Raw genomic sequence first — 10,702 nt, 5'->3', positions numbered from 1 at the left:
CATTCCTGTTATCTGTCCTCACACTGCGCCCTCCCGCTATATGACCTTACTCTGCGCGCCCCCGCTACTTCTCACACTGCGCGAGGGCTTAATAGCTGGGCGGGGTCATGAGCTGCGTTGCCATTGGTCAGTGCATGGGCGGGAATGTGGGAGGCTTCGCGCGGAGCTGGCGGCTTTGGAGGTGGAGGAAGTTGACTTCCGGTTTTATTATTTGGTGAAGTGGCAATCAAGGAGCCGTGTATGGGGGGTGTAGCAGCAATTTGTAGGGGTAGAGGAGAGCAGGGGCTGGTAGAACACTACAGGAGGCTGTAGGGACAGGGTGGGGGTTATGGAATATTGGGGGAATTGGGGCAGTACAGTGGCCTTATAGCACTGTGGTTATCTGGGGGCACTTTAGGAAGGGGGGGGGGGGTTATAGTACTGTGAGAGGTTGGGGGCATTAATGGAGGGGGGTGGGGAATCCTGCAGTATTATGGGGGATATAGCACTGAGTCTGGGGGCATTATAAGGGGGTCTTATTGAGCTGTGTGAGTCTGGGGATACTATGGGGGAGCTTTTAGCATTGTGGAACGATGGGAGCTTTATTGGGGGATTTTGAAAGCAGTGGAAGGCTGAGGGCACTAAGGGGTCTTACAGCACTGGGGGAAGCTGGGAACACTGTGAAAGCCTGGGGGGACTATGCGGGGTCACTGAGGGCATTTACAGGGATTTCTACAGGAATGCAGCTGCTCTTTGTAATATATGGCAGGACACAAACACCCTAAAGCATACTCCTTGGGCGTAACCACCCATCCCAACATCACCTAGGGGCAGTTTATTTGTTTATTTTATCCAATGTAAACTAAATGCTAGGAGAAGCTTGCAGAGACTGAACACATGATACAGGAGATGGTCAGAGACTGCAGACACACTACAAGAGATAGAGACTTGCTATAGATGTTGGAGACTAGGAAAATGCTTCAGGATACTGAATGGGACTGATAGAGATCCCATATTACAGCCCCTTTACAAATCATGGCTGCCATAATCATGTGATGCCAAATTTGATATTTCTTCCAGATCTGAAAGAGGGAAGTGGTTGACCTTGTAGAAAAGAACATAAAACTGTGATAGAAACAAAGGTTTCCCTATAGAAGCAGGTCAGAGTACGATTCTAGTTAAAGTGTACCTAAACTCAGAATTTTCATTTTACATAAAAGGGTAGACAACTCTTTTATGTTAAGCAAAAATTCTGTGTGTGCAACACCCTTTTTTGTGCAGGACGGCCCCCTAATTCTTAATTACTTAGGCCGTTGGGAATGAATGGGAGTGCAAAGCCTCCCAGGATACCTATGCCAGGCATCCCGGGAGGCTCTTGGGCACTCCTGCACATGGCTGAGCATCCCAGGCATGCGCAGAAGAAGCCTTTTTGCGCAAAGGCTTCTTCTGCGCATGCCCAAGATGCTCAGGCATGTACAGGAGTGCCCAAGAGCCCGGCTCCCATGTCGGGAGCACCCAAGTGCATCGGTCCCGCATTGTCCTGGAGCTAGCACCGCCATCTTTTTTTCTTCTTCATCCTACGTCACCCGATCTCGCGCCTGGGTTGGGTGACGTAGGATGAAGAAGAAGAAAAGATGGCGGTGCTAGCTCCGGGACGACGCGGGTCCCGATGCAGGAAACCCCAGGAGCCCTGCGGGATTAAAGGTAAAGTTTTTTTTTGTACAGTTTTGAATTTAGCTTTTCTTTAAGGAGAGTGCACTCTATTGTCTGCAGGGGCCCGGAGGCCACAGGTTGGCACCAGAACATTAAAGGGTATGTTTAGCCTTTAATGTTCTTTTACCCTTTTTCCCTATGTTTCACCTATCCCTGATCTCCAGGCTCCCTGGATTAAATGAACAACCTTTCCAATCCCAGTATCCGTAATTTAATATTAACAAACATTACCTTTGTATTTCAGTCTGCAGCAGCTGTCATTATATAATATGATATGGCAACCAGTAGGTGACCTTAACCTTCAGTGTGTCCCCAGAAATGTCATTTCCTGTTTGTGTGATTGGATCCCTGATTTTCTCAGAAGGTGTCCCTGGTACCTGCAAATTTTCTTTTGGTGAGACATTTCCTCCGGGTTGTCTGCTAAAAGCCTATTTAATGTACAGCGCTGCGTAATATGTTGGTGCTATATGAATACTGTGTGATAATAATAAAGGAATGCAAATTGTGCAGCTTTCCTCATTGGAACACTGAGATTGGCTCAGTTGGGTATAATCCGTGCCTACCCGCTCATTGAGGAAAGGACAAGGTGAAACAAAAAGCTCTCATCAGAATAGATAGGGATCTGTAACAAAGTTTGTTTAAATCCTTTAGTGTTGACCCTAGAATTTTTTTTTAAGCCGTGTGGGATGAAGTTGTAGGAGGGTGGCAGCCCCTGTATTGTGACCCAACTCTTCAGCAACCATCCTAAAACTACCGGGTGGTTACTGAAATGTGCCAGGTGGTGCACCCAGCTAAAAGGGGCCGGGGAGAACCTTACACACAGATCACCCCCCAGGGGGGTATTTTTCCTCAACAAATTTGTTACACTTTACCGCTTAACTCTATCTTGGGATCTTCCTGTTTGTTTCCCATTGGAAACTTTTTTTTTCCAGGGCTGTTTTTGGAACCTGGTCTCATGATGGTGCAGAAAGTGGCAGCATGTAATGAAGTTCTGTTACTATACTATATATCTGCATCTGGGTGAGGCCTGATAGAAATGTTTCTCAACCAGGGTTCCTCCAGAAGTTGCTGGGGGTTCCTTGAGCAATGAGAAGTTTGTACCTCTCAGGTTAGTTTAGATGACACCAATAATCTTTTTGGCTATCGGTAAGGGTGACATTCTTCCCAATGGCTAGCAATGTAAGAGACATTATTCTTGCTGACCACCACACTAATGTACTGTGAGCTGTGGATATAGTAATTATAGAAGGGGTTCCCTGAATACCTGAAAGTTATTTCAAGGGTTCCCCCATGTTGAGGAAGACTGCTCCAGGTTCACAGAAAATAAGTTTAATTGTTCTAGTGTTCATTTAACCAAGAAGACAAGCGGTAATAAGCTGGTGAGTCTGCAGGGGACAGCGTCAGATAGGAGGTTAGAAATGCAGCCAGGGCTCATACATTGGGAATTGAGATTGTTTTATCACTGTATATTTAATTATAATTTTAACATTAAACAGCTAGTTAGATGTCTAATATTATTATTGTTATTAATAAAAAGGATTTATAAAGAACCAACATATTACACAGCGCTGTACATTCAATAGGGGTTGGAAATGACAGACAGATACAGACAGTCCTAAAGGTGAAACCCCGCCATGTTGCCTGGATGGTAATGAGCTTGACTGTCCTTGCAAGACCGGAAATCTTCACAGTGCTCAGGTCAGTGCAATTGGCATTTGTCCCAATCAGCTGGTTTGTGTGTACGTAGATGGAGGTTTGTAGTGCCGGGCATAGTAAGGGCTGTGACTGAAAAGCCACTTTGGGTACAATCTTCTTTTCAACAAACTAAAGAAAAAGGGGTTTTATGAGGAAGATGCAGGATAAAATATATGATATACATGCACACACACATATATATGTATAAATAAATTTAATTATTGTTTTGCTTTTTCTAGGAAAGTGATAGGAAGGCATCTGATTACTCCTATTGTCATCCTGGCTTGGCCAATTAAGATGAACAAAGATCAAAATTGGGAAGAGGAGAAGAAGGAAGATGGCAGTGCCTGCAACAGAACAAGGACAAGTGAGTGTATTTTTTTTTTTAAATTGCTATCAGGCAACTATCACTTCTGAAATACAGGATCCCCATTTTCTAGAATTGAAGCAGGATTGGTAACATATGTTGCTTAAAAATTACAAAAATATTATGTTGCAGTCCAAGCTGTCACCTGCAGGAATTCCTTTCTGCCACTAGAGGTCGTCAGACTTTTGGTGACACATTTAATCTACTTGCTATGAGCCCAGCCTGTCATGGATACCAAAGAGAGTATAATATAGCAGTTCCCTAAGATCTGAAAGGTATTTTAGCGTTCCCCCATAATAAACAAAGTTGGGTTAGGGTTTTTGTCAAAGGGTTTTTTGTTCCCATCATATCTGCTTTTCTCGTCATACTAGTATGGTAATGTAAAAGCAACATAAATTCGAATACTAGTCTCAAGAAATTGTTGCACTTGGCATTTGCCCATCAACACAAGCCCAAAACCCATTCATGCACTGAATTATTCTGGTGAATTGGGTTTGTACCCGGCTATTCTTATGCTAATTCTAAAAACAGGCCCTCCACTTCTGTCTTTTGTCAGTTATCTTGTTTGGTTCACATCTGGGCTCTGTTTCAGATAATTTCTGCACGTGATGTGTGTTTGTGTAGACACCATCCAGAGCAGTGGTCCCCAACCCCTGGGCCACGGACCAGTGGGTTGGGGGCTGCAGGTGACGGGAGGCGGTGATGGTGCCGGTGTCCCTCCTTGCACTGTTTAGAATCTTGTGGCAGCGGGGCGCAGGCGGCTCTCCTTGCACTGCTTACATAGGAGCTGCTGGAAGTGGCGGAGTGGTGTATTTAGGACGTGCACTTCTTTGCCGTTCCCGGTGGCTCTGCCCCTTGACAGCATGTCAGCTTTCTTACGTTGCTCTGCTGTCCTTGGTTGGTGTGCTGATGGGTGGTGGAACTGCTGGAGTGGCAGAGTGGTGTAGGCTGTAGATGTACTGGGCCACCGGAAAATTTTGTGCTGTGTTGCCCGGCCTTATTGTAGTAAAGGTTAGGGACCACCGATCTAAAGAATCTGTCCTGGCTGTTGACACAAGTGGATTCACCAAACCCCCATGACAGCATCCTCCAAGATATTTCTGCTGAGATCATTCTCTTCTGCAGCCATGTGTTTGCAATCATTTAGAATGGTAAGTGACAGGACATAGCAGTTGTTTCTGAGCTCCCCTAAAAATGCTAGTTGCTTGGCCTCAATAATTGTGTAAGTACTGACCAGGAACAGCTATCAGGAAATCCGGGAGCTCACTGCATTGAGAACCGTTCACCATTTTTAAGGCCTTATGAGAGGAAGGATGCTTAGATGTCATGTGATCGGCGGCTACATCGTTGGTACAAAGATCTGTGTAGAAAAAAAAATAAAGTGATTTTCAGGGATGTGGGAAAAACTGAAATTGGCAATAGGCAGCCCAGTAGATACATTTTTCAGGAGGTCAGCAAGGGCTACCTACGCATTTATTTTTGTACAGGAAGCACACTAATCCATTAATCAGCGGGAGATTCAAGAGCGATGGGATAAATCTACAGAACCGGGAAACCTCTTTCATAAAATGCACATGTTGCGTTTAGCCGATGACATAAGAACATGCTTTAGACCCAAATGTAAAATTAAAGACTAAAGGACAATCATCTGGAGAAAAATAAAACGTGTGTTGCAGCACAGGGCTTTAAGCTGCAGGAACAGCTGGCAATTCTCCAGCAGAGCCCCTTTAATCCGCTGTTATATCACAGATAGCGAGCTCTGACTTGTGCCTCCGCTAGGACAACACATTAATGAGGACACTCTTGTTATCAGTTGGTATAAGCGAGCAGGCTAGAGCTGGAAAGAGACCATTCAAACCCCGACCCAGTCTGGATTTATCAAGAATATTCTCTTGGCTAGAAAACAAACAGTAAGTATTCTTTTACTTTGTATTTGCTTACTGATACAGTATAAAGGGGACATTTGCTTGCACAGAGATGTAAGTAAAATATTGCACATGGAGCCATCTGTGTCATTTGGTATATATTGTGTGGCAATAGACAGCAGTCTAAGTGTTCCTTATTCAGGCCAATGAAGGAAAAATATTCTGTCCATTGGCTTCTAATGCACCAAATTAATTACGTCTGTACTGCCCCTGCCTACTTCTCTCCTTTTATATTTTCCCCCTCCCATCTTTTATATTAGATTTTGCTGTGAACGATATCATATGTCGCAATTATTTTTTAGGGGTTACAGGGGCACATAATAGGCTTTTTAAACATGTCCCTAATTTTTACTAACTCTTTTAAAATTTCGACATTCTGTGACCATCTCTGGCAGTTTGTCTGTGGTCTCTGACCATCTCTTGTGACATATCTGCAGTCTCTGACCATCTCTTGTGACATATCTGCAGTCTCTGACCATCTCTTGTTGCATACCCGCAGTCTTTGTCCATCTCTCTACTCATGCCCATAGTCTTGGACCATTTCATGTACTATGGCTTCAGTCCGTGACCATCTATTGTGCAAATTTTGCAGCCTCTGATCATCTCCCATACCATGTTTGCTATCTCTGGCCCTATCTTGTTCCATGTTTGCAGTCTGATCATCTCTTCTTTCGTGCTTTTAGTCTTTGACCATCTCCTGTTGCATGTTTTCTTATAAACATCTTCTTATCTGATATAATGTGTGGCCCTCTGGTAATATCAGGAGCTGCATTTAAGTCCCCTAACTAGCAAACCAATACAATTGTATGTATAGGGTTAAACCTATGAGCAGTATGTGAAAAAAATAATTGACATAATAATGTGCATGTTTTAATAGAAGTTGCCTTAAACACTTAGCTGAGTCTTTTGGACAGCCCAGGAGCCACAATGGTTTGGTGTTGATGATCCCTATTATTAAATGTATCCTAATGTTTTGTGTTTGATTTTATTTATTTATTCACACACTGCTAAAACATTTAACCCTCCTATTACCTCCTATTACTTTTTACAATGTACAATAACCTCAGAACTAGAAGTATGAGTGCTGCTGTTGCAAAGTTTTGGATTTCTTTCCTTCTTAGAATAGGTCTACAGGTATCTTGGTTTCACTGGGATAAATATGACTTCATCTTCATTAATAATCCATTCATTTTTAAGGCATCACAAGAAGTTGATTGGTGCCAATTGGATAAAACATTCTGACAATATCCCTATTTCTGTTTTTGCCCACCTGGGAGTTTTGGGTGTCATCTTTGTGATTGGATGATTCCTCAGTTGCATTTCCCATAATTCAAAACAATAAAAACTATAACAAGAGTGGAAATCACTTATAGTGGTTGAGGAGGGCATGCAGACCCAGAAACATAGCACAGCAGAATCCTTGAGAAATGTACAGAACTGCCAAGGTTTACATCAATTTTAGGTTGGCTCAACCTTAAAAATGTACCTGAAGAGTTTCAGCTGCAAATTACTATTATTATTAAATAGGATTTATTTAGCGCCAACATATTACGCAGTGCTGTACATTAAACAGGGTTTGCAAATGACAGACACACACAGTGACACAGGAGAAGGAGAGTACCCTGCCCCGAAGAGCTTACGATCTAAAAGGTGGGGATGTTGATGACTTCATGAAAACTCCAGCAGTCAGTCACCTCTGTTGCATGACACATTTCAATATGGATGTCCCCCAACAGGTCTCAATAGGCTTCTGCCAGGTGGGTCTCCACAATACCTGACACAAATTTGTACTCTGCAAATACCAGCTTGAAGCAAGATGATAGCTGACTGGCCCAACCGTTCCCCCATCTCTTGCCTTACTGTTGGCTGCTGAGGCCAACCATCACGTTAAAAACCTGGTAGGTAGGTAGGAGAATCTGCTATGAGGTGCATGAGCCATTGGCTTTCCAGATAAGTTTCTGGATGTCCCTGGGGGATTCCTTAAATCTTTTCCTTGAACCAATCAGTGTGTTTCCAATCATGTGATCACATTGGGAGCCAATCGTAGTAATCACTTGAAGTTTATTCTCAAACAAACCTCAACTCGAAAATGTCACTCAACTTTAGCTGTGCAGAGAGAAAAATCTACTGTGCTATAAAATATAGCTGTTTTGTATAAACTTCAAAAAATTGGTGGAAATGCCGAACAGATCTGTCTGGATCAGGGGTAGGCAAACTCCGTCCTTTAGGCCAGATACAGCCTAGCCAGTAGTCCATTCCAGCCTAATGCCCCCCTGGTCGATCCGGCCTAATCCCAGGCAACGGAGGTCGGCAACCCGCTCTTGAGCCTCCTTGTTATGTCTCCCTTCCCTATTTACCACGGCCGGTGTTAACATTTCCGCCGCCGGGTAAGGGGGCATTCCCTTTTAGGGGCGTTCCCTCTTCTCCGTATGCATTGCGGAGGAAAGGGATTTCCCTTCAGGGGTGTTTCTGGTGGGGGGCAGAGCCATCAGCTTGGGACTCGAGAGATCGAGTCCGGCCTACTGTGCCTTCTTGACCTCCTAAAATGGCCTAGTAGCCAAAAAAGTTTGCCGACCTCTGGTCTAGATAAAAGTATTACCATGTTAAATGTTATCTGGAAATGTATAATGGAACATTTGAATTGTTCCTGACGTGGTAAGCTATGGGAAATCAGAAGTGGTGTCACTCTTTGCACAACGTTAGAAGTGTGTAGACTGTGGAAGTGTCTGAATAGATTTACTACATTAAAGCATATAAAAATGATCAGATGCACAGATTTTACCTGTACTTTCAAAAGGAAATATTAGATTTGGACAGAAATGCCGAAAAAAATTACTAAAATGAACTCTCTATGCATTAGGTGATGGAAGTTATGTCCGGTTTGCGAACTCTCAACCTCACTGGCGGCCACCTCCAGTCACAGTCTTCGTACCAGTACTCCGTCTCCAATGAAAATCCATCTTACACCGACTACAAGCCAATGGAATTCGAACTCATCCCTCTACCAAGAGCTGTCATCTATCTTCTCATGGCGGCAGTGGTCGTGGTGGGGGCTGCTTATGCCATCGTGGGCCATCTTATTAAGGATTTAGCCCATGACATTGCAGGTACAGAGTGAACCCGCTATGTGCCTAATATACAATGAGAGAGTATTTATTATGGTTTAGATAAATGTAAAAACCTTTTTGTAAAATAAATACTTTTACGAGCCTAAACAAAGGTCAAGTCCTTAGGAGTTAAGGGGTGGTGGACGGGTCAGTGGGGAAAATTCCTCAGATCTCTTGATCAGTTAGGGTACAAAATAACCAAGTGTCTGTGGTAATTGTAAAGAGCAATAATCCCCATTGCTGTTGTCAGTGGAACGAATAATGCTCCATCAGTGTCTTTGGAATAAATTGTGCCCCATCTTTAGTGTCAGTGGAAGAAATGATGCTGTACCATTGGTGCCAGTGGAAGGAATTCTGCCCCATCATTTGTGTTAGAGGGGGAAGTTGTCATATTATTGGTGTTAGTGATAAAAATATAAATGGTTGAAGTGAAGGGAATTCTGCCCCATTATTGGTGTCTATGGTTGGACATGACAATGGTAGAAAAAGAGTCCAAGCAAAGGGCTGCGGTTTAGAGGCCTCTGCTTGAAGGTTTTATAAATTTTTACTACGTTGTCGCTGCAATACAGTTGGCAGTATACCTAAACACCACAGAATACATCTTTAATTGGTCTGTAAATTTTAGATGGTGCTTATATATGTAAAGCTCTATAAAATGTATACAAGTGTTATTTTAAAGTAGACAGTGCCTTTAAAAGGTTGCATGGATGCCACAATTGACTTGATGTTTTTTTCTGTTTAAAGATTGCATTTTAGGGCCTTATATGGAAAGTAAAAGTCACTCAACTCATGACCGAAGATCCACACGGCCTCTCCTGCCATTACCAGCAGATAAAATGGATGTGTACTGCTTGCCCAGCCAGCCTGAAGTGTGCGTGTCTATTACAAAAAGCAGCGATAACCTCTACCTTCCAGCATCATATGGCGGAAACCTCGGTCTGCGGAAAGCCTCCTTACAAAGCGTCTGATGTCCTGGAACATAGTTCTGTCTGCTTTGTGAAGTATATTCCCACCAATGAGTAATGGAGTATGCAAACAATACCCAGAAACCCTGGACTCAGGCTAAGTAACTGATCTCGGTGCTTGGCGGTACAGGCACCTGGAATTAAGCAATCAACAGCAACCTGAACAGTCCCGAGCGTAAGACAAACGAGACAATCTTCAGAAGTTGACCACGACTCCATCAGCTGATGCAGCCCTAGTAATGTAGACCCAACCACAGTTCTAATCTTAGTGCTGAAGCCGTGGTAGCTGCATGTATCAGAGTGTGCTCAGCACCAAATTTTAGTCCCAGTTTAGCTAAAACTTTGTAAAATAATATTTCCATCAAGGTGTCTTAAACAGTCTTTCTTTTCACACCATTTTTGCTCTTAGTCAATGGTGCCATCTTGTGCTGTCCCTACTTCTTTTGCTGTGGATGCACAAGTACAACAAGCAGCAGCTTACAGGTACAATCGATTTAGAGATGAGAAGGTTTGTCATTGGGGCAAGCGCATCTGTGGGGGGTACAAATCCGCCATACACCTATGTACAGTGTATATATAATACATGAAAATAAAACAAAATTTACATAATATATTTATGATAACATCCATCATTTTTTTTAATGAACAATGCCCTCTCCCCCTTCTAAGCTAAGCTATACGGATGATCTTTGATTTTTCAGGGATGGCTGTCGCAAGTAGAGTAGCAATGCAGTTGATGCTGGCTTGTGCAATACAGAAAGTAGGTAAAATAATTCAAAGAAGGAAAATGTTTTAACGCTAAACCCATGAAAAGAAATTTCAGATTTCAATTTACCAACAATTAGATATGCTGGCTACTTAACTTTTTTTTTCAGCCAGTGATGCTGCCAGTAAAAAAAAAAAAAATCTTTTTTACATTTGTAAAAAAAAAAATGAAAATTATATTTTATT

Source organism: Pyxicephalus adspersus, chromosome 2, assembly GCF_032062135.1.
Source record: "Pyxicephalus adspersus chromosome 2, UCB_Pads_2.0, whole genome shotgun sequence".
NCBI lineage: Eukaryota > Metazoa > Chordata > Amphibia > Anura > Pyxicephalidae > Pyxicephalus > Pyxicephalus adspersus.
This window is presented reverse-complemented; position numbering follows the sequence as displayed.